Genomic DNA, 27,393 nt, shown 5'->3' on the forward strand with positions numbered 1-27,393 from the left:
CCCCATCGGCTTTTCTGACCCAGGGCACTTCAGAGCATGAAGGGCTTCTGTTGCTCCCAGAGCACTCAAGGCCTCTGCCCTTGCCTGAGGACAGAGACCAGAGCTGCGTTTCCAGCAGGTTCTGCCGCCCTCCCCAGGGGAGACCTTGGGAGCCTTGCAGCAACTTGGTGTCTCCTGAGTTGCCAGAGAGAAGCTGCCTTGTTGCACTGAGTGTTGAGGAGAGGGCCCTGGGTGGCTTCCCTGGGCACTGGCCAGTCGGTCAGCAGCACAGGCCCTTGCATTTTGTGGGCTGTTCCCGTGTTTCATTCCTCACTTTCCCGGACAGTATTTGAACAAGACGTATTTTATTAAAGGACCCGTGGATCGCGGGGTCTCACGACATCACATCATGGATGCCGTGAATGGTTTGTTCCAGATTCTGGCTGGTTTCTAGGGAGAAATCCCGACAGAAATTCAGAAGACCGGGAGCTGCATTCAGTTAGGATGTGAATACATGAAATATTCATCTCAGGACCTTCTAGAAGAATGAGCTGGGACCCACTTTCCGAGTCCTGCTGGAACCAAAGACCGAGGTAAGGGCACAAACTGTCCCCCACATCTTTCATGCTTTTACAAATTTTCATGGTTATTTCTCCAATTAGTGAAGTGGTTGAAAACTACAGAAAACCTGGTAGGTAGGTGTCATTAACCTTAGGTTATTTTTGAGTTTAAATTCCAGGTGGTAAAGGTAGAGTGTAATATTAGTTTCAGGTGTAAATATAGAGCAACACTTGCACAAGTCACTGGGTGCTCATCCCAGGTGCACGTCTTAATTCCCATCACCTGTTTCATCCATCCCCCCACCCCCACCCCCCGCCATCCCACTGTGGAAATCCTCAGTTTTTTTCCTAGTTAAGAGTCTGTTTGTCACTTTCTCCTTCCCCCAATCCCCCCAACCCCCGCCCCCTTTGTTTTGTTTCATTTCCATGTGTTAGTGAAATCATATGGAATTTGTCTTTGACAGGCTTATTTCACCCAGCATAACATTCTCTTGCTCCATTCACCTCGTGGCAAATGACAAGATTTCATGTTTTACAGCTAAATAATACTCCATTCCATATACTACATCTCAATTTCTTTGTCAGTTGATGGAAACTTGGGCAGTTTCCTTAATTTGGCTGTTGTAGAAAATGCTGCTGTATCCCTTTGAAGTATGATTTTTGTATTCTCTGTGTAAATATCGCATAGTGAAATTGCTGGATTGTAAGGTAGTTCTGTTTTCAATTTTTTGAGGAATCTCCATGATGTTTTGCAGAGTGGCTGCACCAGTTTGCATTCCTACCAACAGTGCAAGAGGTTTCCTCTTTCCCCACATCCTTGGCAACACATGTGGTTTCGTCATTCACTGATTTTAGTCATTCTGACAGATGTGATGAGTTCTCTCATTGTACTTTTGAATTGTATTTCCCTGAAGATCAGTATTGTTGAGTATCTTTTCATGTGTCTCTTGGCTATCTGTATGTCTTCTTTGGGAAAATATCTATTCGTGTCCTCTGCCCATTTTCAGTTGGATTTCTCATTTTTTGGGTGTGTATAACTTTATATATTTTGGACACTAACCCTTCATCAGATGTCGTTAGCAAATATGATCATGCTGTAGGTTGTGTTTTAGTTTTGTTGATTATTTCCTTGGTGACAGAAGCTTTTTATTTTTATGAAGTCCCATTCTTTTTGCTTGTGTTTCCCTTACCTCAGGAGATATATCAGCAAAGACGTGTGTGTACAGCCATTGTCAAAGAAGATACTGCCTGTGTTATCCTCTGGGATTTTTATGGTTTCGGGTTTCACACGTAGGTCTTTATCCATTTTGGATTTATTTTTGTGTATGTTGTAAGAAAGTGGTCTATTGTTGTTTTGTTTTGTTTTGCAAGTTGCTGTCTAGTTTTTCTAAAAACATATGTTGAGACTTTTTTTAATGTATTTATTTATTTTTTTTTTGAGAGAGAGACAGAGAGCATGCAGAAGAGGGGCAGAGAGAAATGGAGAGAGAGAATCCCACGCTGTAGAGAGAATCTCTACACTATCAGTGCAGAGCCTGACACGGGTTTCAAACTGATAAACACTGAGATCATGACCTGAGCGGAATCCACAATTAGATGCTTCCGTGACTGAGCCACCCTTGTGCCCCAAGACTCTCTTTTTTTCATTGGATATTCTTTCCTGCTTTGTTGAGAATTAATTGACCATATAGATGTGAGTTCATCTCTGGGTTTCCATTCTATTGATTTATGTGTCTGTGTGTGTTTTTTTTCTTCCTTCCTTCCTTCCTTCCTTCCTTCCTTCCTTCCTTCCTTCCTTCCTTTCTTTCTTTCTTTTTTGCCAGGACAGTGTTCTCATCACTACAGGTTTGTAATATAACCTAAAGTCTGGAACTGTGAGGTCTCCAGCTTTGCTTTTCTTCTTCAAGTTTGTTTTGGCTGTTTGGGGTCTTTTGTCGTTCCATACAAATTTTGAGATTACTTGTTCTAGTTCTGTGACAAATGTTTTGTTAGGGTGATAGGGATTGCATTACATGTGTAGATTGTTTTGAGGAGTGTAGACATTTAACAGTATTTGTTCTTCTCATCCATGAACATGAAATGTATTCTCATTTCTTTGTGTCCTCTTCCATTTCTTTCATCAGTGTTTCATAGCCTTTAGAGTATAGGTCTTTCACCTCTTTGGTTGGGTTTATTCCTGGTATGTTGTGGTACTTGGTGCACCTGTCAATGGGATTGATTCCTTACTTTCTCTTTCTGTTAATCCATGATTCATCTATAGAAACGCAATAGATTTCTCTACATTGATTTCTGTATATTGTGACTTGTGAAACTCATGTATCACTTCTACCAATTTTTATGGGGGTCTTTCATGTTTTTTATAGAGAGCCTCATGTCAGTTACAAATAGCGAGCGTTCCACTTCTTCCTTGCCGATTTAGTGCCTCTTAGTTCTTTTTGTTGTCTGATTGCTGTGGCTAGGATTTCCAATACTATGTGGAGTAACAGTGGTGTGAGGGGTCATCCCTGCCTTGTTGCTGACCTTCGAGGAAAAGCTTTCAGTTTTTCCCCACTGAGGATGAGATTAGCTGTGGGTTTTTCACAGATGGCCTTTAGTATGTGCAGTTAGGTTGAGTCTCAATCTACTTTGCTGAGGGTTTTTATCATGAATGGATGTGACATTTTGTCAAATGCTTTTCCTGAATCTGTGGAAAGCATCATATTGTTCTTATCCTTTCTTCTATTACTGTGGTGCATCGTGTTGATTGATCTGTGAATGTGGAACCACCCTTGCAGCCCAGGATTATATCCCACTTGATCATGGTCATTGATTCTATGCTGACTTTAGTTTGAATGTATTTTCTTGAGAATTTCTGCATACATACTCATCAGGCTATTGGTCTGCAGTTTTATTTTAAAAATTTTAAATACATTTTTAAATGTTTATTCATTTACTTAGAGAGACAGAGTATATAAACGTGAGGGAGGGCAGAGGGGTGGGAGAGAGAGAATCGTGAGCATGCTCCACACTGTCAGCACAGGGTCCAGTGTGGGACTTGAACCCAGGAACTGCAAGATAATGACCTAATCTGAAGTTCAGAGTTGGACAGTCAACCATCCAAGTCACCCAGGGGCCCCTGCAGTTTTCTGCTTTAGGGGAGTCTTTATCTGGCTTTGGTATCAGGGTAATGATGGCCTGATGACATGAATTGGTAGTTTTCCTTCGTTTTTATTTTTTGTAATAATTCGAGAAGAATAGATATCACCTCTCCTTTAAACGTTTGGTAGGATTCATCAGTGAAGCCAGCTGGCCCTGAACTCTTCTTGTGTTGGGGGAGATATTTTTTTATTAATGATTCATTTTCTTTCTGGTTTCAGATTTTATGTATCTTCCTGTTTCAGGTTTGGTAGTTTATGTGTTTCGAGGAATTTATCCATATTTCTCAGAGTGTCTAATTTGTTGCCTATAGTTTTCCCTAATATTATCTTCTAACTGTATTTCTGTGTTGTGGACTGTTATTTCTCCTGTCTTTTTTGTGATTTTATTTATTTGAGTCCTTTCTCTCTTCTTTGTGAAAAGTCTGCCTAGGAGGTTTTCAAGTTGATTCCTGTTTTTAAAGAACCAGCCCCTGGTTTCACTGATTTGGTCTAGTGTTTTTCTAGTTTCTATTATCACTTATGTCTGCCTTAATCTTTATTATTTCCTTCTTTCTGCCGTCTTTAGGCTTGCATTGTTCTTTTTCTCATTCCTTTGGTTGTATGTTTCGATTGTTTGAGATTTTTCTTGCTCTGTAAGGTAGGCTTGTATTGCTATATATACTTCCATCTTAGACTGCTTTTGCCTCATTCCAAAGGTTTTTACCAGTGCATCTTCATTTTCATTTTCATTTTCATTTTCATTTTCATTTTCATTTGTTTCAGTGTATTTTCTCATTGATTTCCTGGTTGACCCATTCGTTTAGTAGCATGTTGTTTAACCACCCCTTATTTGTGGCCTTTATTTTTTCTTTCTTTCTTTCTTTCTTTCTTTCTTTCTTTCTTTCTTTCTTTCTCTTTCTTTCTCTTTCTTTCTTTCTTTCTTTCTTTCTTTCTTTCTTTCTTTCGCGGATGACTTCAAGTTTCCTAGCTTTGTGGTCAGAAAAGATGCTTGGTCTGATTTCTGTCTCCGGGTATCTGTTGAGGCCTGATTTGTGACCTAGAATGTGATCGATTCTGGAGAATGTCCCATGTGCACTTGAAAAGAATGTGTATTCTGCCATTTTAGTATGGAGTGTTCTGAATATATGTTAAACCCATCTGATCCAGTGTATCATTCAAAGCCATTGTTTCCCTGTTGGCTTTCTCCTCAGACGTTCTGTCTGTTGATGTGAGTGATGTGTTGAAGTCCTCTACTATCCTTACATTATTATAAATGTGTTTCTTTACATTTGTCGTTAATTGTTTTATATATTCAGTGATTGTATGTTGGGTGCATAAAAATTTACAATCGTTGGATCTTCTTGTTTGGTTGTCCCCTTTATTATGAGACAGTGTCCGTCTTCATCTCTTGTTACAGCTTTATTTTTTTAAATTTAAGCTTTAGTTGACGTACAGTGCATGATTGGTTTCGGGAGTAGAATTTAGTGATTCATCAGTTACATACAACGCCCAGTGCTCATCACAACAAGTGCCCTCCTTAAAACCCATCCCCCACCCATCTCCCTCCATCAACCCTCAGGTTTTGCTCTATCATTAAGAGACTCATTGGTTTGTTACCACTCTTCTCTTTTACTCCCCCCTTCCCATGTTTTCATCTGGCTTGTTTCTTAAATTCCACAGGAATGAAATCATATATTTGTCTTTCTCTGATTGACATATTTCACTTAGCACAATACATTCTGGCTCTATTCACATCATTGCAATTGGCAACATTTCATTCTTTTTGATGGCTGAGTAATATTCCACTGTATGTATGTATGCATTATATGTACATATGTGTATACATTTATATGTATATATGTGTGTATATATGTATATACATTTGTATGTATATACGTATATATGTGTATACATATATATACACACACACCTACCCCACACCTCCTTTATACCTTCATCGGTTGATGGGACATTTGGGCTTTCTCCATAGTTTGGCTATTGTTGATAATGCTGGTATAAATATTGGGTGCATGCAATTTCACTATTAGGTATTTACCCAAAGGATACAAAAATACAGTCTTGGTTTTAGAGTTTATTTTGCCTGATATAAGTATTGCTACTGGCTTTCTTTTGACATTATTGGCATGAGAAATATTTCTTCATTCCCTCCCTTTAAGTCTGCAGATGAGTTTAGGTCCAAATAAGGCTTTGTAGGCAGCATCTAGATAGGTCTTGTTGTGTGTTTGTTTGCTTGCTTTTTTTTCTTTTGTCTATTCTGACACCCTACCCAATGTCTTTTGATTGGAGCATTTAGTCCTTTTACATTCAGAGTAATTATTGATAGATATATATTTAGTGCCATTTTATTAGTTGTTTTGCCATTGTTTCTTGATGTTTTCTCTGATCCTTTGTTGTCTGTATCACTTTTGGTCTTTTCATTTCCACTCAAAGAGTCTGATTTAAATATTCTTTTCTTTTGACTTGTGGTACATTTATTTATTTATTTTTAATATTTATTTATTTATTTTTAAATTTAAGCCCAAGTTAGTTATCTTATAGTGGAATACAGTTTCAGGAGTAGAATTTAGTGATCCATCAAGTACAAAAATACCCAGTCCTCATCCCAAGTGCCCTTCCCATGCCCATCACCCATTTAGCCCATTCCCCTATTCACTAACCCTCCAGGAGCCTTGCGTTTGTTCTCTATATTTAAGAGTCTCTTATCGTTTGACTCCCTCTCTGTGTGTATCTTATTTCTGCTTTCCTCTCACTATGTGTATCAGTTTTATTTCTTAAATTCCACAGACGAGAGAAATCATATGATGTGTGTCTTTCTCTGACATATTTTGCTTAGCATAATAGAGTCCGCTTCCATCCATGTTGTTGCGAATAGCAAGATTTCATTCTTTTTGATTGCCGAGTAATATTCCATTGTATCAATATACCACCTCTTCTTCATTCATCAGTCAGTGGTCATTTGGGCTCTTCGCATAATTTAGCTAATTTTGATAATGCTTCTGTAAACATTGGAGTGCATGTGCCACTTTGAGTCAGCGTTTGTGTATCCTTTGGATAAATACCTAGTAGTGCAATTGCTGGGTCATTGTGTAGTTCTGTTTTTAGTTTTTGTGATAAATCTCCATACTATTTTCCAGAGTGGCTACACCAGTTTGCATTCCCACCAGCATTGCAAAAGGGTTCCCTTTCTCTGCATCCTTGCCAGCACGTGTCGTTTCCTGAGGTGTTAATTTTAGCCATTCTGATAGGTGTGAGGGGATATCTCCTTGTGGTTTTGATTTGTATTTCAGTGATGACGAGTGAGGTTGAGCAACTTTTCATGTGTGACCGATCTGGATGTCTTCTTTGTTAAAGTGTCTCTTCATGTCTTTTGCCCATTTCTTCATTGGATTATTTGGTTTTTGGGTGTCGAGTTTGATAATTCTTTATAGATTTTGGATATTAACCCTTTATGTGATATGTCACTTGCAAATATCTCCTCCCATTCCATTCAGCTGCCTTTTAGTTTTGCTGATTGTGTCCTCTGCTGTGCAGAAGCTTTTTATCTTGAGGTCCCAATAGTTCATTTCTGTTTTTGTTTCCCTTGCTTCTGGGGACACGACAAGCAAGAAGTTGCTGTGGCCAGGATCAAAGAGGTAGGTTGCCTGTTTTCTCGTCTAGGATTTGGATGGTTTCCTGTCTTACATTTAGATCTTTCATCCATTTTGAGGTTGTGTGTGTGTGTGTGGTTTCAGAACATGGTTCAGGTTCATTCTTCTCACTCTCCACTTTTCCCAGTACCATTTGCTGAAGAGATTCTTTTTGTCCATTGGATATTCTTCCCAGCTTTGTCAAAGATGAGTCGGCCATATGTTTGAGGGTCCACTTCTGGGTTCCCTATTCTGTTCCATTGATCTCTGTGTCTGTTTTTGTGTCCGTACCATACTGTCTTGATGATTACAGCTTTGTATAACACCATAAAGTCCAAAATTGGCATGTCTCCAGAATTGTTTTTCTTTTTCAACATTACTTTGGCTATTCCGGGTCTTTTCTATTTCCATACAAACTTTAGGATTGTTCGTTTTAGCTCTGTGAAGAATGCTGGTGTTATTTTGATAGGAATTACATTGAATGTGTTGATTGCTTTGGGTAGTATTGACATTCTATCAATATTTGTTCTTATAATCCATGAGCATGCAATGTGTTTCCATTTCTTTGTGTCTTCTTCAATTTCTTTGTTTCGTTCTGTTGTTTTTCTTTTATTTTTTTAAATGTTTATTTTTGAGAGAGGGAGAGAGAGAGAGAGAGAGAGAGAGAGAGCGTGATCAGGGGAGGGGCATAGAGAGAGGGAGACACAGAATCTGAAACAGGCTCCAGGCTCAGAGCTGTCAGCACAGAGCCTGACGCAGGGCTCAAACCCACAAACTGGGGAATCATGACCTGAGCTGAAGTCGGCGCTTAACTGACTGAGCCCCCAGGTGCCCCTCTATTGTTTTCAGTGTACTGGTCTTTTACCTCTTTGGTTAGGTTGATCCCTAGGTATTTTATGGTTTTCAGTGCAATTGTAAATGAGATCAATTCCTTGATTTCTCTTTCTGCTGCATCATTATTGGCATATAGAAATGCATCAAATTCTGTATATTGAGTTTATATCCTGAGGCTTTCTTGAATTCCTATATGAGTCCTTGCAGTTTCTTGGTGGAGTCTTTTGGATTTTCCACGGAGAGTATTACGTCTGCAAGGCGGGAAAGTTTGACCCCTCCTTGCCAATTTGGACACCTTGCATTCTTTTTGTTTTCTGATTGCTGAGGCTAGGACTTCCAACAGTATGTTGAATAACAGTGGCCAGAGTGGACATCCCTGTCGTGTTCCTAACATTAGGGGTAAAGCTCTCAGCTTTTCCCCATTGAAGATGATATTGGCTGTGGGACTTTCGTATCTGGACTTTATGATGTTGAGGCACGATCCTTCTATCCCTCCTTTCATGAGGGTTTTTTTTTTTTCATCAAGAAAGGATGCTGTCAAATGCTTTTTCTGCATCTATTGAGAGGATCATGTGGTTTTTATCCTTTCTTTTATCAATGTGATGTATCACATCTGTTAATTTGCAGACATTGAATCAGTTGTGCATACCAGGAATAAATCTCACCTCATTGTGGGGATTAATTCTTTTTATGTATTGTTGGATCTGGTTTGCTAATTTTTGTTGAGAATTTTTGCATCCAGGTTCATCAGGGAAATTGGTCTGTAGTTTTCCTTTTTAGTGGGGTCTTTGTCCAGTTTGGAGTCAAGGCCATGCCGGCCTCATAGAATGAATTTGGAAGTGTTCCTTCCATTTCTCTGGCCATGACCTTATCTTGTTCTTTCATTTGGGATGCATTCCTCTTGTCTTGGCATTTTGGCTGAGTATTTGCCTCTCTGTGTTACAAAAGCTCATTATGTTACCTGCCTGTGAGATGAATGGCTTTACGAAGAGCACTGTTTCCATGCCATATGCCTGTCTAGTGTCCAGGGCCTGGCACATCAGGGAGTGTCTGTGGTGTGTGTTGCGTGTACTGTTTTGTGTTCTGGCTGCACTATCCTTCAGGCCAGTTGTATGGGCAATGTATGGTCCTTTGCCAGAACGTGGTGAGTTTTATCTAGGTCTGCTCTGATCTGCTTGTTAAATGAGACTTGGAACGACTGCCACTAGAAGTGAAGCCCTGCACAACTGTCTGGACAAGAGAGGTGGTGTGGTCAGGGGCTTCTGCTAGTCTTCTGGGGAAGGGGCCAGCTCCATTGGGATGGAGGCAAGCTTGACCTGGAAGGCCAGTCTTGCCAGAGCACAGGGTGTGGTCTTTGGTCTAAGCAGGTTAGGCAGTCCGTGTGGGAATTGCCTCGTTTACAGCAGGTGGCTCTGTGTTTATGCTGGGGGGCAGAGGAGGGAAATGGTGTCACCCAGCTCCTCTGTCCCAGTTCCTTTGTCCCCTCTTTGTGAACACTGCCTCACAGGGATGCTCTCCAAGATGAGTGTATAATCTCCCCACTGTGTGTGCCAGGCATTGTACAGACCACTGTTTCCATGCCATATGCCTGCAAGTAGTTTGCTGCCTTCTCTCCAGGAGTAGGCCAGTGCCCCCAGAGCTGTGTCCCAGCCAAGCCTGCTAACCTTTGAAACTTCACATTCTTGGGGTGCCTGGATGGCTTGGTTAAGTGTCTGACTCTTGATCCTGGCTCAGATCATGACCTCGTGGTCGTGGGATTCTCTTTCTCCCTCTCTCCCTGCCCCTCCCTTGCATGTGCTCTCTTTCTGTCTCTCTCAGAATAAATAAACTGAAAAAAAAAAAATAGTGGTACAGAATACCTTATTTAGGCAAGATGGCCTCCCTGAGGGGAATGGCAGTGATCTATCAGTTAAATTTCCAGCACTGACTAGGAAATTCTTTGTTGACTGGTTAAAGGTTACATTGCTGCAGGAATGAAACTAGGTTTGGTGACATGGGGCCTTAATGTAAGTAACTCCATGATGGGCCTGTGATTTTTCTTAACATTCCGAACCCAAATTTTTACACATCCATTTTTTATTAAAAATATGCTCTTAAATAATATTTTAGCCATCTACTGCCGGCCCAATTTCATATCCTGTGGAACTATGACCATCTCCTAATCATAGATGAAGATCAACTCTGTGACTCTAAGATCATTGTGGGTCTAAGTTACTTTGATCTAAGTTACTAAGAACTTTGTGAGTCTACGTTACTGCTGGCCTGTTGAAATCTTTGACCCAGGGACGCCCAGCCAGGCTGCTGAGCCATCACTTAGGCACAGAAGCACCCTTTCCAAGTCACCTCTTCCTAAAGCGTTGTCTTTCCCTCTTGTACTTCTGGGTCTTACCCTTTGGCAAGTCACATGCTGTGATGGACATCCACTCATGCAAACCTGTTTAAGTGGCTCAGAGAAAGCTGCTTGCCTGTGACTGCCACTTCATGGTCACATCTTTTCCTTCTGAAACCCCTTGAACTATCATTCTTCCAGTCTTTGAATATCTCTTTGATTTGGAAATATTTGATTCTGTTTTATTCCTGCTAAAAATATGCATGAAAATATTAAAACAAGGATTCTTTAGAATAAGTGAGCCAGTCACAATGAATCATCTGGCCATTTTTACATTTTTTTTTTGAAAATGTTCAGGCATGATGTGAAGTACATCCTGTAAAATCTGAGTATCATTCATTATCTAGGATAACCACCTTTATGGAAAGCCATTCAATGACATGCTCATTCAAGATAAGAAAAACAGTTAATTTACATACCACATAATACAGTGGTGTGTGTGTGTGTGTGTATGTGTATATATATATATACACACACACACACACACACACATATATATATATGTTCTTAAAATATGTAAAGGAGATGTTTCTATGAATTGTATATCATTGTGCATTCAGTTTTCTGTAACATGAATGCTATTATTTAAATTAAACATAGTAAGAACAGTAAGAATAGGTAAATGTCAATCACTAGTAACTAATACTAGAACTAGTTGTATAATATTATGTGTTGAAAAAATAAAACCATGATTACTAATAATCTTTTCATTCATAATGGGTTTCTAATTACCAAAAAAATTAGGAAGATAGTACTGAGTGTCCACATACATCAGACTGTTTTCTATTGATGTCATATGAGTTGGTACATTATCACAATCAATATCCCAAAGAGATATGGAATTATTAACTAAAGTTTATATTTTTACTCAGATTTCTTCGGTTTTAACCTCGTCTGTTCCAGACTCATCCCAGCTGGTGCATTACATTTTGTCATCCTGTCTCCTTTGGCTCCACTTGGCCATGACAATTTTTAGATTTTCCATATTTTTCATAATCTGCAAAGTTTTGAGGGTACTTTTGTAGAATGTATTTTGTAGAATGATCCTTGGTTGGGATATGTCTAACGTTTGTTCAAATGCTTAGGCCAGAGTTAAAGTGTTTTGGAGCAGAAGATCCAGAGGCATAATACCATCCATAATTATCACTTCACATAAAGAATGTTTACTCCGAAGTTTGGGGTCTTTTGTGGTTCCATACAAATTTTAGGACTGTTGTGGTTCGGAGAAAAATGCTGTTGGTGTTTTGATGGAGATTGCATTAATTGTGTCAATTGCTTTGGAAAGTATAGACATTTTCACAATATTTGTACTTCTGACCCATGAGCATGGAATGGGTCCATGGACCCTTCCATTTCTTTGTGTCATCTTGAATTTCTTTCATCAGTGTTTTATAGTTTTCAGAGTATAGGTTGCTCACCACTTTGGTTAGATTTATTCATAGATATCTTATTTGGTGTGCAACTGTAACTGGGACTGTTTTCTTAATTTCTCTTTCTACTGTTTCATTACGTTCTAGAAATGCAACAGATTTCTTTACAATGATTTTGTATCCTGTGACATTGCTGAATTCATTTATCAGTTCTAGCAGTTATTGGGTGGACTTTTTAGGGGTTCTATATATAGTGTCATGTAATCTACAAAGTGTGAAAGTTTTACTTCTTCAAGATTTGGATTTTATTTTATTTTATTTTAATTTAATTTAATTTGGTTTGGTTTTATTCTATTTTTTTTGTCTGGTTGCTGTTGCTTGGACTTCCAGTATTATGTTTATTAAAAGTGGGGAGAATAAACATCCTTGTCTTGTTCCTGACCTTAGAGGAAAAGCTCTCAGATTTTGCCCATTAAGGATGATGTTAACCAAGGGGTTTTCATGGATAACCTTAATTACATCGATGTATGTTCCCTGTAAACCTACTTGAGGGGGTTATAATCATGAATGGATGTTGTACTTTGTCAAATGCTTTCTTCTGCATGTATTGAAATGGCCGTATGGTTCTTTTCTTTAACGTTTATTAATTTTGAGAGAGTGTGAGCAGGGGAGGGGCAGAGAGAGGGAGACACAGAATTCGAAGCAGGCTCTTGGATCTGAGCTTTCAGCACAGAGTCCAACTCGGGGCTTGAACTCACGAATCATGAGGTCAAGACCTGAGGCTGGTGTCGGACTGTTAAATGACTGAGCCACCCAGGTGCCCCAATCATATGGTTCTTATCCTTTCTCCTGTTGAGATATTGTATCACATTGATTGATTTGCGAATATTGAACCACCCTTGCAGCTTGGGAATAAATCCCAATTAATTGTGGGATATATTTACAGTTGTTATATCTTCTTTTTGGATTGTACCCTTTACTGTTATATAGTGTCCTCCTCTGTCTCTTATTATGTACTTTGTTTTAAGTGTATTTTTTTCTGATGCAAGTATTGCTACTCCAGCTTTCTTTTGACATTCATTTATGTGCTGTTTCTCTATCTTCTCACTATCATTCTTGAGGTGTAAAATGGGTCACTGGTAGCCATATAAACCTGTTTTGTTTTTTCATCCATTCTTACACCGTACATCTCTAGATGGGAGCATTCATTCCATTTACCTTCAAAGTAATGATTGATATGTATGTATGTATTGCCATTTTATTACCTGTTTTGTTGTGGTTTCTCATGAGTTTCTCTGATCCTTTCTTGTCTTTCTTTCATGTTTTGCTGATTTTCTTTAGTGATACATTTTCATTTCTTTCTCTTTATTCTTTGCATATTTACGACTGTTTCTTGATATATGGTTACTGTTAGGTTTTTATGTAACCTCTTCTGCATTTAACAGATTGTATTAAGTTGATGGTCTTTTACCTTTGGACCCATTATTTTCTCTTCCCTAGGTTTTTGGTAAATGTTACTATATTTCAAATCCATTTTTCTGAGTTCCTTAACTGATTTTTTTTACAGAAATATTCATTTTTTACTTGATTTGTGTCTTGTACCTCTATACTGTCACTTTTGGTCTCTCCTTTGCACTCAGAGTCCCTCTTAATATTTCTTGAAGGACTGGTATAGTGGTACGAGCTCCTTTAGTTTTTGTTTGGGAAACTGTGTCTCCTTCCATTCTGAGTGATAGCCTTGCTGGATAGAGTATTCTTGGCTGCTGATTTTTCCAATCAGCACTTTGAATATGTCCTGTCACTCCCTTCTGACTTGCCAGGTTTCTGTTCAGAAATCTGTTGCTAGCCTTATGGGTCTTGTAAGGACTTCTTTTGTTTTGTAAGTTAAGGACTTCTTTTGTCTTGATGGTTTTAAGAGTTTTTCTTTATTATCACTGCAATTTGCAAGTTTGCTTACTATATGTCTGGGTGTTCGACTGCTTTTGTTGATTTTAATGGGAGTTCTCTAGTCTCTTGGATCTGGATGTTTGTTTCCCTCCCCCAATTAGGGAAGTTTTCAGCTATTATTTCCTCCAATTAATTTTCTGCCCCCTTTTCTCTTTCTTCTGGGACTCCTATAATATGAATATTATTATGTTTTCTGTAATCACTGAGTTCCCTTAGTCTCGTCTCATGTTGCAGAATTCTGTTCTCTCTGTTTGGTTCAGTGTGATTAATTTCCATTACCCAGTCTTTGAGGTCACTAGTTTGTTCCTCTGCTTCTTCCATCCCTCTGTTCATTCCAGCGAGCATGTTTCTCATATATTGTATCCTCGCTGTCTACTGTGTTATTCCTTATCTCTATGTCAGGGGTCTCACTCTTCTACTCGTTTTGCAACTCCAGTGAGTATCCTTATGATCATTGCTTTAAATTCTGTATCAGGTATGTTACTTATATCACTTTGGCTTAGATCTCTGGCTGTGGCTTTGCCTAGGTCTTTCATTGTGGATAAACAGCTCTGTGTCCCTATTTTGTCTGTCTCTCTGGCTCTGTTTCTCTGTGTTAAGAAAGTCAGCTGTGCCTTCTGCTCTTGAAACTAATGAATTTATGAATAAGAGGTCCTGGAATCCTCAGCAGTGCACGTCTCTATTTACAGGACCTGGACCTTCAGGAGAATACCTTAGGGATATTGCTCACTCCCTCCTGTAGTGTCTGGGTTACTTTTCCTTTCATTGTAGGTGTCTGCACTGATTGTGTGCCTGTCGTGGGCTGTGCTTGCTCTCAGTGGTATTAGTGGGACCCAGGCAGGCCAGCTGTGGGGTGATATGCCCGCTGGGTAACTTGGGAGCAGGGCAGGAGTGTTAGCAAAATTGCACAGGGCTACTCGTCCTATGCCAGGTTTCCTGATGTCCTTTGGTGGCTGGGGGCCATGGACCAGGGCAGCCAGGGGCTTGAGGCTCTGCACGGAGTGCATCAGTGGCTGGGGGCATGTGGCTGGGTGAAACAGATGAGGGTGGTGGGGGGTGCACACCTGGGTGCAGTGCAGATGTGCACAGCATGCTTTGGCAGCTGTGCATGCAGCTGGCCACACAGGGTGCCTGTGTGGTTTTAACAAAGTTTGCTCTGAGACCAGCACTGAAACCAGCAGGCTTGGTGTGGGTGAGTCCCCCAGTGAACCCTTGGGACTGGCGCACCGCTAACAGGTTGGGCAGCAAGTGTCTGTGCAGCCTTACCGCATGGTAGGTGCCTCTGTGCTTGTTTTGCGGGGGTGTGGGATAAAAATGATGCGTGTGACCTCCCTCATTGTTGGAGAAGTCCCCCAACGCACTCAGAAATCAGCATGAACAGTTCTGTCTCCTGTTGCCCCGCATTGTGTAAACTGCCATGTTTACATTGCCTCTTCTCCACACAGGCAGGGACCTGGCTATCACTTACCCTCCTGGATCACCCAGTGCTGGGTCAGCTGACCTCCAAAGCTCCAGGATCCAAACTCAAGGGAATTCAGCTCCTCTGGGTTTTAAAATGTTATGAGGATTAGTTTTCCCTGTGTGAGCTCCCTGGTGTGAGGGCTCACTTTCTCTGCCCTCCCTGCAGGCAGCTGCCCTCCACCTTTCTGACCTTCCTAACCTTTCAGATGCAGCTTCTTTCTATTTAGGTGTAGAGTTTGTTCTGCCACTCTTTGGATCGCTGTGTGGTTTATGGACTTGGACGTGGATGTTATGTAGTTGAAAACATGGGACAGGGTGAACTCAGGGTCCTCTTACTCTGCAATTATTAATTTTTTAAATGTCTTATTATTTTGGATTTTTGAGACATGGGCAGACAGACTCCTATCACCCATGCACTTCAGGATTAGAAAGGAACTTTCCCACATTTTCTCCTAGTATTTTATGTTTTGAAACTCTCTTTAATGAGGTATAAGTTACATATAAAAATAGCCTCAAGTTAAAGGGTATAATTTGATGAGACTTGATCTCATGGGTACAGCAACATGAAATCATATGGTTTCTCCCTAAACCTTACATCACGATCTCTTTGTGTCTAACGTTAACATTGCTTTTGAAGGACTAAATTTTGTTTTTACATTTTCAGATATTGCCCAGGTGTCTGAATGTCTACCTTGGGGTACCTTCTTTTCTGATAGTCTATATTCCCATAAGTATTGCAGTCTGTCGGCCTTTGGACTTTATCTTCTATTTTATCTCTCTGTATGTTCACATAATCTTGTTGCAGTGCTTTAATGATGAGGGCTTCATAATTGCTTCAATTTTCACCAAATGGTATGAGCTGCAGTTCCACTTATGACAGAAAGCATGGGCTTCCTGTGTTAGGTATTCAAGAGCAAGGCAGATACTCTGGACACTTGAACTGAGAATGTCACTCTTTTTGCCAGCCCTCTTCCCTACCCTTGGAGACAAGAATCTCCTTTTCTTCACACAGAAATGTGGGTGAAGTCAGTAGAAAACATTTCCTTCTCTTCCCTTTGTCTCTCAAACTCCCTGTCCCTACCTTCTGCCTGTCCCTTTCTCTGACCAAATCCCCCAGGTCCACTGCTTCACTCCAGCCATGATCAGGGTGTCCTCCAGCTGCTGGCCTCTGCCCTGTCCATCCCTCAGTGAGAAATATGGAGGAGGATTAAGGAGTTCACAGGACTGATCAAGAAATCTGTGTTCCTCAGAGTCCTCCTACACAAGGTTGCTGTCTGTGGAGACCTGGCATCCTGGGCGAGGGTCTGACTCCATGCGTGGCCTCCTCACTCCTCTCCCACAGTCACTGCTCGTCCCTCATCCTTACCCTACCATACCTTACCATTAGAAATCAGCCATATGCTAGGGACAGATACCTGTCTATCTGACCAGGGAGTCAGTGAATATTTCTAAAATACATGAGCACAAGCACCCCATAAGTCTAGATACAGGAAGTTACCACCACCCCAGAAAACTCTCTCAGGCTCCCCTGCACAAAAGGTGATCTTGTTACTATCCTCTGTCACTGCAATTTCTGCTAGTTTGTTATCTGTGTGTATAGGAACCGCACTGTGTGTACTCGATGGGGAGTGAGAGTAAGTCCTGCTAGAAGCAGACACTGAAACAGAGAACGGTGAAAGGTGTATTAGGAGATACTAAGTAGGACAAGGTAGAGGGCGCAGGGTGGGCAGGGAAAGCATTCAAGCAGATCTCACACCTTTTTAAAATATATAATCACCATAGTCTGTCACCTCACACAGTCCTCTTCAAATTTCAAAATACTTGTCATATAAGGCAGTGAGATTTACGAGATTTGGGGTTATTTCCCTAGGGTTTTATGTTTTCCTACATGCATTCTGTCTTCTGTAGTTTATCTGTGGCCTCAGATGAACACATTAGTGTGTGGCTGCATCTGTGAGTCTATATGTAATGGAATATGACTGTCTTCACACCTCAGATGTAGATCTATGAATATACACATTCTCGTAATTATCTTTTCTTTCTTTGTCTGGTAGGTCCTGAGTTTTAATAGAAAAAGCCTGTCTTTGTCTTATTGTTTAAAACAGTGATTCCCAATCCCTGGGCTGAGGTGTTAACAGTCTTAGTTTAATGAACTTCCGTGACCGTCTTTTTTTGGTGATCATTGTGTGGAGATATCTTAATTGAAACTGTGAGAAGGGTGAGTGGACACTTCCCAGACATTTTGCAGATGCATTCTGTATTCAATGTCTTATTTTCATAATGTCCTTAGAAACAAATATTACCCCTGTTTCACAGAAAACAAAGCTGAGGCTCTGTGTAGGTCCCACTGAGAACTGGTATTAGGGCTGAGACAGCAGGAACACAGGAAAAACCTTGGGATATTGTGAGAGAAGTCTGAGGAGATGGAAAGCTGTAGTCAGGGTGATGACGGGGGTCCAGCAGGGGTGGCATCTGGTCAACCCTGAATTGTAGGTTGACCCACTGGAGTCTGACTCCGGCTGAAAGCCAGTTCAGGCACTCAGCTGACCTAGATCCTTTCTTCACTTTTAGTTTCACTGAGGGATATGAACTTAGACAAGCATTTCCGTAAGACCAAATTAAACTTCCCATATCTGCCGGGAATTTTTCCCACAAATATCCAGAACCTTTAGAAAGCCCAGGGAGAAAACAATCCATTTAGATGATTGCCTAGGTGCACTTTGGCAGCACTGACATTTTGGAGATAAACACTGCATTGTGCACTGAGAGTGATCCCACATAGCAGCTCCGTGTGGACCTCATGCTCCCTGCTCAGGCTGTGGCCAGGAATGGCCTCCAACTGCATCTCACTGATCCCAGCACCCTCCCCTCTGCACCTCCTCAAACTCTGCTTACTGTGCTCAACTTCCCTTCTATTCCTGCGTGATTCAAGTTCCCCCAGTTTTGCACTGGATCCTTCACTGGTACTTCCACTATGGTGACCACAAGGTCTGTGTCATATAATGCATGTGCCCCCTTTCAGAAGGGACATCTGAGGCACTTACACTTAGGGGTACATATCATCCTTCACAGAGCTCAAAACATTGTGTCTGTAAGATAGGCACCAGTGCTCCCAATACGTCTGCCTTTGTGTAAAAATCCTCTTTCTTTTTGACAAGAGAAACCTACAGCTGACCTCATTACAGGGAAATGACACAGCCCATTGCACATTATGTCCTGAGAAACTTGAGATATGTGACACTGTCCTCAGGCAGGTTTGCAGTTGAATTGCCAAGCCCTCACAAGCATCCCTACATCATTCCCACCAAGTCTTTCATGAAGAAGATGAATATTCTTTACAAGTCCCTCATCCAGTTCAGGTCATCTTACCAAATGGAGTCAGTGGAGAGTGGGGGGTGGCTCATAGCCCATGACTGATGATGGACGGTCCAGGGGGTAGGACATGCAAGGTGATCGTGAGTAAGGACCAGGCTCTCTTGTATACATAATGGCCCATATAACATAAATTAAAGGTATAAAGTTTCGGAGGCTGTGTCATCCCCCTACTCTTTCCGAATAGTAGGGTTAGGATTCTCATTTTTTTAGTAAAGCATATAGAAGCTGAGCCTCAAGAGAGAAGATTGGAATCCAGTTTTGACAGTAGACAGCCAGTCCAAGAAAGCCTTGTAAAAGCCTTGTAATTTTAGGTTGTGGGAGATTGAGGATGCTTTGAGTCTGCCTGGATCTAGATATTGGCCTTGTTCTGACAATACGTGAGCTAAATGCCTAACCGGAGTTTGAGCAAACTGTAGTTTTTCTTTGGAGTCTTCATAGGCCTTTTAAAACTAAAAGTTTTCACAGATGGATGCTGTCTTCGTGTGAAGAGGCATGAGGAGGGGAACACAGAAGCAAATCATAGACACACTGTAACAAAGTAGAGCCTACAGAACACTTTCCATCATCCAAATCAGCCTTTCAGGTGTGTGGGAAACACGAAGCACTCTGTGAAACCCAGGGAGGTTACAGTCCAGATGTACTGTCATTCCCTGCAAGTGAAGGCAAAAACATACTGGCTGTCCATATCAACTGGAATGCTAAAAACTACAGCACATAGGTCAAGGATAGTGAAAACTTTGCTTTCAGTGGGAGTGGATGTTGGTAGAGTGTGAGGTTTGGGAAGAAGGGTATATCGAGGGATAACAGTGCTATTTATTTCTCGGAGGTCTTGGACAAAGTACTATCCTCAGCAGTTGGGTTTTCTCACAGGTATAATAGAGGTGTTACATGGACTACTGCAGGGGATAATGAGGCCACGAACCTTGTAACATTCTATTAGGGTGTTGATGCCTTGAAGGCCTTCTTAATTTATAGGATTTTGATTAATTCTAGGGAGAAGTTTTGCAGGATCAATTTGAATCTTGACGGGAGGTGCACTGTGGATTCTGCCAAGATCAGTTGAAGATTTTTCCCATAAAGAGGATGGTAGCTGATCCAGTAGGAATAAATGATCGGTACTGCCAGACTCAGCTATAGTACCAGCATAGACACGGCACAGAAAAGTTGCCAAAGGATCATTTGTTTCCCCTTTTTGCTATTTTGGTTACTATTGTCAAATTCTAGAATTATTTTTCCCTTTTGTACAAGAGAAATTCCAGTATGATATTTTTCTAAGAAATCTCAGTCCAGTTAATGAATAGGGGTCAAAGAACTAAGGAGAATAGGGTGTATATCTCTCAAAGGGCCTGGATCAAAGGGAGTAGGTTCAGAGATAGGAACCTGTTGAGATCTAATAGATCCCCACCAAATGAACTGTTTTTGTACTCCAAGGCTAGGGCTGCTTTATAGCACTGGGGTTAGTTCCAGCTTCAGTAAAGACAGAGATATATTCATTCCCAATCTGGAGAGTAGTTTCTCCAAAGAGATTAAGAGTGAGGGTTGGGAAGGGCTCCATTGTTCCTTGGAATCCCATCATTGGGAATTGGGAGGACATTGAAAAGGTTGGCAAGAGGGCTGGAGGGCCTTGAAGCTCTTAAACTTATAACCATCTTTTTTTCCAATGTCCTAGTTTCTTTCAGTCACAGCAGGAGCTAGGCTTCTAGTTTTGGGGGGGGGGCTTTATTTGCTGGAGTTGAGAATTGAAAATTTAACAGTCTTTCCACTAGATGACTCATCTAGGGTCTGAGCAAAGTGGTTTTCCAGGTTAATTAAACCTGGAGTGGGCATAGTTTCCCATTCCATTCTTGGTTCTTTTAACTAAAAGGGAAAGATCCCAGACTAGCACATTAATAAACATAGATCTAAAGGAGGAGCAGAGTTTTCATTAAAGACAATTTGGAGTAAAAAGTAATAATCATGAACAGATTCATGAGGCTTTATTTTGGTATAAGACTGAACTTTGTTTCAACCTTCTGGTTTAAGAAAAGCCATTAAAATTGCTCAATGGAGGGGCATCTGGGTGGCTCAGTCAGTTAAGCTTTTTATCTTGTTGAAGTCCCAGTAGTTCATTTTTGCTTTTACTTTCCTTGCCTCCAGAGACGCCAAGTTAGAAGTTGCTATGGCCGAGATCAAAGAGGTTTTTGCCTGCTTTCTCCTCTAGGATTTTGATGGCTTCCCGCATTGCGTTTAGGTCTTTCATCCATTCTGAGTTTGCTTTTGTGTATGGTGTAAGAAAGTGGTCCACTTTCATATTTGCATGTCACTGTCTAGTTTTCCCAACACCATTTGGTGAAGAGACTGTCTTTTTTCCATTGGATATTCTTTCCTGCTTTGCCAAAGATTAGTTGGCCATACGTTTGTGGGTCCATTTCTGGGTTCTCTATTCTGTTCAGTTGATCAATGTGTCTGCTTTTGTGCCAGTACCATACTGTCTTGATGATTACAGCTTTGTGATACATCTTGAAGTCCGGACTTGTGGTACCTCCACTCTTGGTTTTCTTTTTCAGGATTGCTTTGGCTATTTGGGGTCTTTTCTGGTTCCATACAAATTTTAGAGTTTTTTTGTTGTAGCTCTGTGAAGAATGCTGGAGTTATTTTGATAGGGATTACACTGAGTACGTAGATTTCTTTGGGTAGTACTAACACCTTAACAATATTTGTTCTTCCAATCCATGAGCTTGGAATATTTTTCCATCTTTTGGTGTCTTCTCCAATTTCTTTCATAAGCTTTCTATAGTTTTCACTGTATCGAATTTTTACCCTTTCAGTTAGGTTTATCCCTAGATATTTTATGGGTTTTGGTGCAATTGTAAATGGAGTTGATTCCTTGGTTTTCTGCTGCTTCATTATTGGTGTATAAAAATCCAGCCGATTTCTGTGCATTGATTTTATATCCTGCGACTTTGCTGAATTCATGGATCAGTTCTAGCAGTTTTTTGTTTTTTTTTGGTTTTTTTTTTTTTTAGTGCAATCTTTTGGATTTTCCACATAGAGTATCGTATCGACTGCAAAGACTGAAATTTTGACTTCCTCCTTGCCAATTTGGATGCCTTTTATTTCCTTGTGTTGTGTGATTGCTGAAGCTAGGACTTCCAACACTATGCTGAATAACAATGGTAAGCATGGACATCCTTGTCATGTTCCTGACCTTAAGAGGAAAAGTCTCAATTTTTCCCCATTGAGGATGATATTAGAAGTGGGTCTTTTGTATCTAGCTTTTATGATCTTGAGGTATGATTCTTCTATTCCTCCTTTCTTGAGGGTTCTTATCAAGAGAGGATGATGTATTTTGTCAGATGCATTCTCTGCATCTATTGAGAGGATTATGTGGTTCTTACTCTTTATTAATGTGATGTATCACATTGATTGATTTGCAGATATTGAACCAGCCCTGTGTCCCAGGTATAAATCCCACTTGATCGTGGTGAATAATTCTTTTAATGTATTGTTGGATCTGCTTGGCTAGTATCTCGTTGAGAATTTTTGCATCCATTTACATCAGGAAAATTGGTCTGTAGTCCTCCTTTTAAGTGGGGTCTTTGTCTGGTTTTGGAATCAAGGTAATGCTGGCCTCGTGGAATGAGTTTGGTAGCTTGCCTTCCATTTCTATTTTTTGGGAAAGCTTCACATGAATAGATGTTAACTCTTCTTTAAATATTTGGTAGAGGTCCACTGGAAAGCCATCCGGCCCTGGACTCTTGTTTTTTGGGAGATTTTTGATTAATAATCCACTTTCTTTACTGGTGATGGGTTCAAAGTTTCTATTTCTTCCTGTTCCACTTTTGGTAGCTTATATGTTTCTAGGGATTTATCCATTTCTTCCACATTTCTCAATAAAACGGAATATAATTGCTCATAATATTCTCTTAAGATTGTTTTTTATTTCTGCAGTGTTGGTTGTGATCTCTCCTCTTTAATTCTTAATTTTATTTATTTGGGTCCTTTCCTTTTTCATTGTGATCAATCTGGCTAGGGGTTTAGCAATTTTTTTACTTCTTTCAAGGAACAAGCTTCTGGTTTCATTGATCTGTCCTACCGTTTTCTTGACTTTGGTATCATTGGTTTCTGCTCAAATCTTTATTTTTTCCTTTCTGCTGCCTGTTTTGGGCTTTATTTTCTGTTCTTTCTCCAGCTCTTTAAGGTGTAAGGTTAGGTTGTGTATTTGAGACCTTTCTTCCTTCTTTAGGAAGGCCTGGCTTGCTATACACTTCCCTCTTATGACTGCCTTTGCTGCATCCCAGAGGTTTGGGGCTGCCGTGTTAGATCTATATTGTAAAAGAGAGGGTGAATGGTCAAAATTTCCTGATATAAGACTTGTAAGTTAGGTGCCAACCTTCTGGCCTTTAAAGGGGCTGAGAAAAGCAAGTTCTTGCAGACTTGTCCTCTGAGGGCTCTTCTCAGGAAAAGCTACCTGTTAGACACTCATGCCCTCCTTATCCAGGATTGTCAGAGATGAAAAATCTTCCCCTTGAAAGGAAGGCACTTTCAATGTATCTATTGACTAAAATGCTTCATGGTGAATTTGGTCTCATGAAAGTTCCATTTTCCTTGCAAGATTCTAAGCAAATAAAAAGAACCTAAGCAAAGTTGCAGACAACCCTGATCAATATATAGAAGTGTTCCAAAACCTAACCCAGGGTACTGAGGAAAGAAAAAAGACAGGCCATCCCTAACAAATGGGACTCTAACACTCTCTGTTTTTCCTAATACATTCTTAGTCCATCCTGAGCACATCCCTAGTTACTCTAACTGTATGTGGGGGCTTCTTCCTCATTCACTTCCTGGGTCATTGACTATGGTGATTAGAGCCAACTATCTCTAGTTAGTCTACCTCAGAATGGAGACTTTAAAGAATATTCCCAAGCCACTGCTGAAACTCCTTTTAATCGGGGAAAGTTCTCTGTCTTCTCTAGCCCAACATGTACTGCCTAATTCCACTTGGTGAAAAGCCTGGCGTCTGCTCATCTGTTCAAGTTGACAGACTTTAGGACCAGGAGACCTCTCTGTCTGCTCTCTGGGCTTTTATCTGCCTTAGGCTTTTAGGCAGAATCTTGCCTCTTCTGCCTTCCCCTCTCCCTTCTCCTGTTTCTGCACCACCTTGGGTGAGGCCTGCATAACTGGCTGCTATACCATCCTCAGTGCCTCAGGCATCATTGGTTTCTCCTCCCACCCTCTGATGTCAGGGAGCAAAGAGCATTCCCTTGGGCCACCACTTCAGATCTCCCCACCAGTGTCCCAGGTAGAAACTGACAATAGGGAACAAACTGATTGTCTTTTAAGCGGATGCAAGAGAAACTTTGGTATTTAAATGAATTCAAGTTTGTTGGTTTAATTAAAAATAGAGTCAGCATTAAATGGAAAACTTTTTATTCTATCTAGGTTTACTGAAGGTCAAATTAGCTTATGTTATCTCTGTTGCAATTTGTTCACAAAAGGGTGACTTAAAATGATGGTTAATTCTTAAAGTTTTCATGGGTAATTGTTAAGATAGCTTTCAAAGTCTTTGGCAACCTGAAACTTAGAAGTTTTGCTAGCATGATAAATTGAAATTGAATTCATTGGACATCTAGGTCTTTTCCAAATGAGATAAAGTGCTAAAGCATTGATTGCTAAACATAGGTTTGTGCTTTTTACTTCTTATTGCACAGAAACAAAGGATATTTGGGTCTTTTGGAAAACATGCTTTTGCTTAATTGATAATTTTGCCATCTGCCGAATTCTGTAACAGTTCACAATTGGTTACTACTTAGTTTTCATTGGAGACTAAGGTTTCTTAAGAGTTAAAATTCTGCTTAATGTAATTAAGACTGATAAGAAAGTTACTACGTAGAAAAGTAGGATATATGTAAGGAAGATGTAAGGAAGGGGAATACATTTTTGTTGAAGGTAAAAGAAGGTAATTTTGTCCCAAATGAGACTGGTTGTTTGGAAAAAAGGGGCTTAGGTCACAATCTGAAAGGAAAGGAAAGTTGTAGAAGGTTTGTGAAGGGAAATCTTTGGAAATAAATTTTATATGTGCTCAGGATGGACTAAGGTTAAAATAAATGGATTTTAAAAGTACACTGGTATAAGATTAAAATTCTGCCCTAGTATCTGTTAGAAAAGCAAAGGTTTCTTGGATTGTCAGTATGCTTTTGATTAAAAAAAAAAGGTAAACAAAGGTTTTCCCCCCACTTCTGTCTGCCCAAAAAGATGGGGGAGAATGTGATTTTAACCAAAAAAGCAGGACAGCATGCCCTTTTGATTTGTTTTACTCAAGCCTTGAAATTTCCCCTCCTTTGATCCAAAGGCTGGGGAGATGGTGACAATGTCCTCGCTGCCAGACTTCAAATGCTCCATATTTGGGTTGTTTCTGTTTCGAACAGGAATGGATGCCTGTGTCATTTAAGGTATAGATCACTATAATATATAAAGGGCTTTTACTAGAATACATAGGAGCCATTTTGCTACACTTAGCCCTGTGTCCTCCAATTTGTAACATCCTAGATACTCTAAATGGCTAGAACACATTTCTGTGGGCACTGCTGAAAAAGGCAAGGAAATAGACCTCTACTTTGTCCCTTTCAGCCCTCTGGGCAGCCAATTTTATCCTTACAAAAAATGGTTTTCACAAGCCTTTTAAAATATATTTGTAAAGATGATTATTCTTGGGCCAAAATAAAATTAGTGCATCCTTCTAAACCAGGGAAGTCTTGCTTGGTCGTAGTCAACACCCCCAAAGTCCTGCAGGCAGAAAACAGAGTGATAGGAGAAATCAGGGAAGACAAGGTCAGTTCTTGGAGGTAGGGTCAACCTGGACAAGAGTGACTGCTCCCAGCACCTCACGAGACTGACAAAGATTTTGGCTCCCAGTGGAGTAGCCAGGCAAAATGCAGGGCCAGGAGATGAGGTTTCTTCTCCTGTCCAACTATCAGGATCAGGACATGAAGCTTCTCCTGGCCAGCTATGGGAAAATTAAGATAAGGGATGCCTCTTCCTCCTTTTCCTATAGATGGGCAATTCTCCAACCAAGGCCAATACTCCTGTGGGATGCATTCTGAAAAGCTGGGATGATTTTGATCCATAAATTCTGAAAGAAAAAGATAAAGACAACTTGCTAATTATCATGGGGTTGGAGGTCCTATAGGGAACTTTTGGTTTCCTACTGGGGTCCAGGTAATTACATCCCAAGATCCTAATTGAGACTATGACCATCCCATTAAGAAATGGTATTGCCACCACTTCCAAGCTTGTGCTTTAGAGACATTAAGGAGGTCTAAGGTTAAGCCCTTAAATTATGTTAAATTAGCCACTATTTTACAAACACAAAATGGGAGCCCGATGGCCTTCCTAGAGAGGTTTAGGGAGGCTCTCATTAAATATGTGGCTATCTCCCCTGACACCCCTGAGGCTGAGATGATTTTAAATGACAAATTTGTCACTCATTTGCCCCAAGATATTCAGAGGAAGATGCAAAAATTGGCTATTGGCCTGGAAGGGACCCTGGAGGAACTGGTATGAGCTGCCAATTGGGGACATTACAACTGAGATCAAAACAAAACAAAACAACAGGAAAGGAGCCTTAAGAAAAATGTGAGGCCTTAGTCATGGCCTTACACACTATGTCAGAGGAAGATGGGCACCAGAGGCAGGGCCTGAGGTGTGGCCTGAGCACAAGGTGATTGCCTCCTCTCTGTAGACAGAGAAGGTGGGGGAAGGGAAGAAGAGGACTCAGAAGCCGCTTTTTGTCTTTTTAATCTATGCTTGCATCATTTAGATTGTAAATTGTATTTGGAGAGATATAATTTAAAAAAAAATTTTTTTAATCTTGATTTATTTTTGAGAGAGAGAGACAGAGTATGAGCAGGGGAGGAGCAGAGAGAGAGGGAGACACAGAATCTGAAGCAGGCTCCAGGCTGTGAGCTGTCAGCACAGAGCCCAACTTGGGGTCAAACTCACGAACCGTGAGATCATGACCTGAGCCGAAGTCGGACGCTCAACCGACTGAGTCATCCAGGCACCCCAAGGAGAGATGTAATTTTTGATTCTTGATAGCATTTGGAAGCTTCAAAATACCTACTGAAATAGGTATCTCATTCAGTTTTGTCAATTTTAGAACCCTGGTTGTCCAGTTTAGCTTTGAGAAAATTAAGTTTGAAATGACTGAAAGTTCCCCATCATGGCCATTGAAGTTCTAAATTATTTCTGGTTAAGTCAGTCTATTTATTTAGTTTTATTTATTTGGTACAGAGAGGGACCATAGTTTTTAAACATAAAACCATCCAGAGTCCCAGTAGGCAGGATGCCCTCAAAGCATTTTGATGTCTGGGATCCCATTTCTTAGAACGTTTTCAGGGACAGCCTGTTTCCAGAAGGAATCAGACCAAAGGCCAGCACAGTTCCAGAGAGAACATTTGAGCCCCAAAAAGATCATAGACTGAAAGCTAACACAGTTCCAACAGGCAGAGTTCCAATGGGAACAGTCCAGTTGCAAAGGGAAATAGGAACAAAAGCCTTCACAATTCCTACTGGGCACAGTTCCAACTGGAAAGGTCTGATTTTGAAAAGGACTCAGACTGAGGGCTAGTCCAGTTCCATTAGGAGCAGTCTCATTCAAAACAGGAAGTAGACCAAAGCTAGCACAGTTCCTTTAGACTTAAGGCCAAATGAGTCCTCTGGGATGATTAAAAAAAAAAA

The 27,393-nt window shown here is 40.6% G+C and overlaps 1 long non-coding RNA gene across 1 annotated transcript; it reads left to right on the forward strand.

Annotated features, from left to right (window-relative positions):
* Window positions 1–21,674, forward strand: LOC109261235 (uncharacterized). The gene is made up of 2 exons (XR_008420655.1): window positions 1–572; window positions 15,968–21,674. It is a non-coding gene; the product is annotated as an uncharacterized LOC109261235 (long non-coding RNA).
* Window positions 21,675–27,393: the final 5,719 nt, after the last annotated feature.

Source organism: Panthera pardus, unplaced genomic scaffold (assembly GCF_024362965.1).
Source record: "Panthera pardus isolate Hobbes unplaced genomic scaffold, ASM2436296v1 HiC_scaffold_8, whole genome shotgun sequence".
NCBI classification, from domain to species: Eukaryota; Metazoa; Chordata; class Mammalia; order Carnivora; family Felidae; genus Panthera; species Panthera pardus.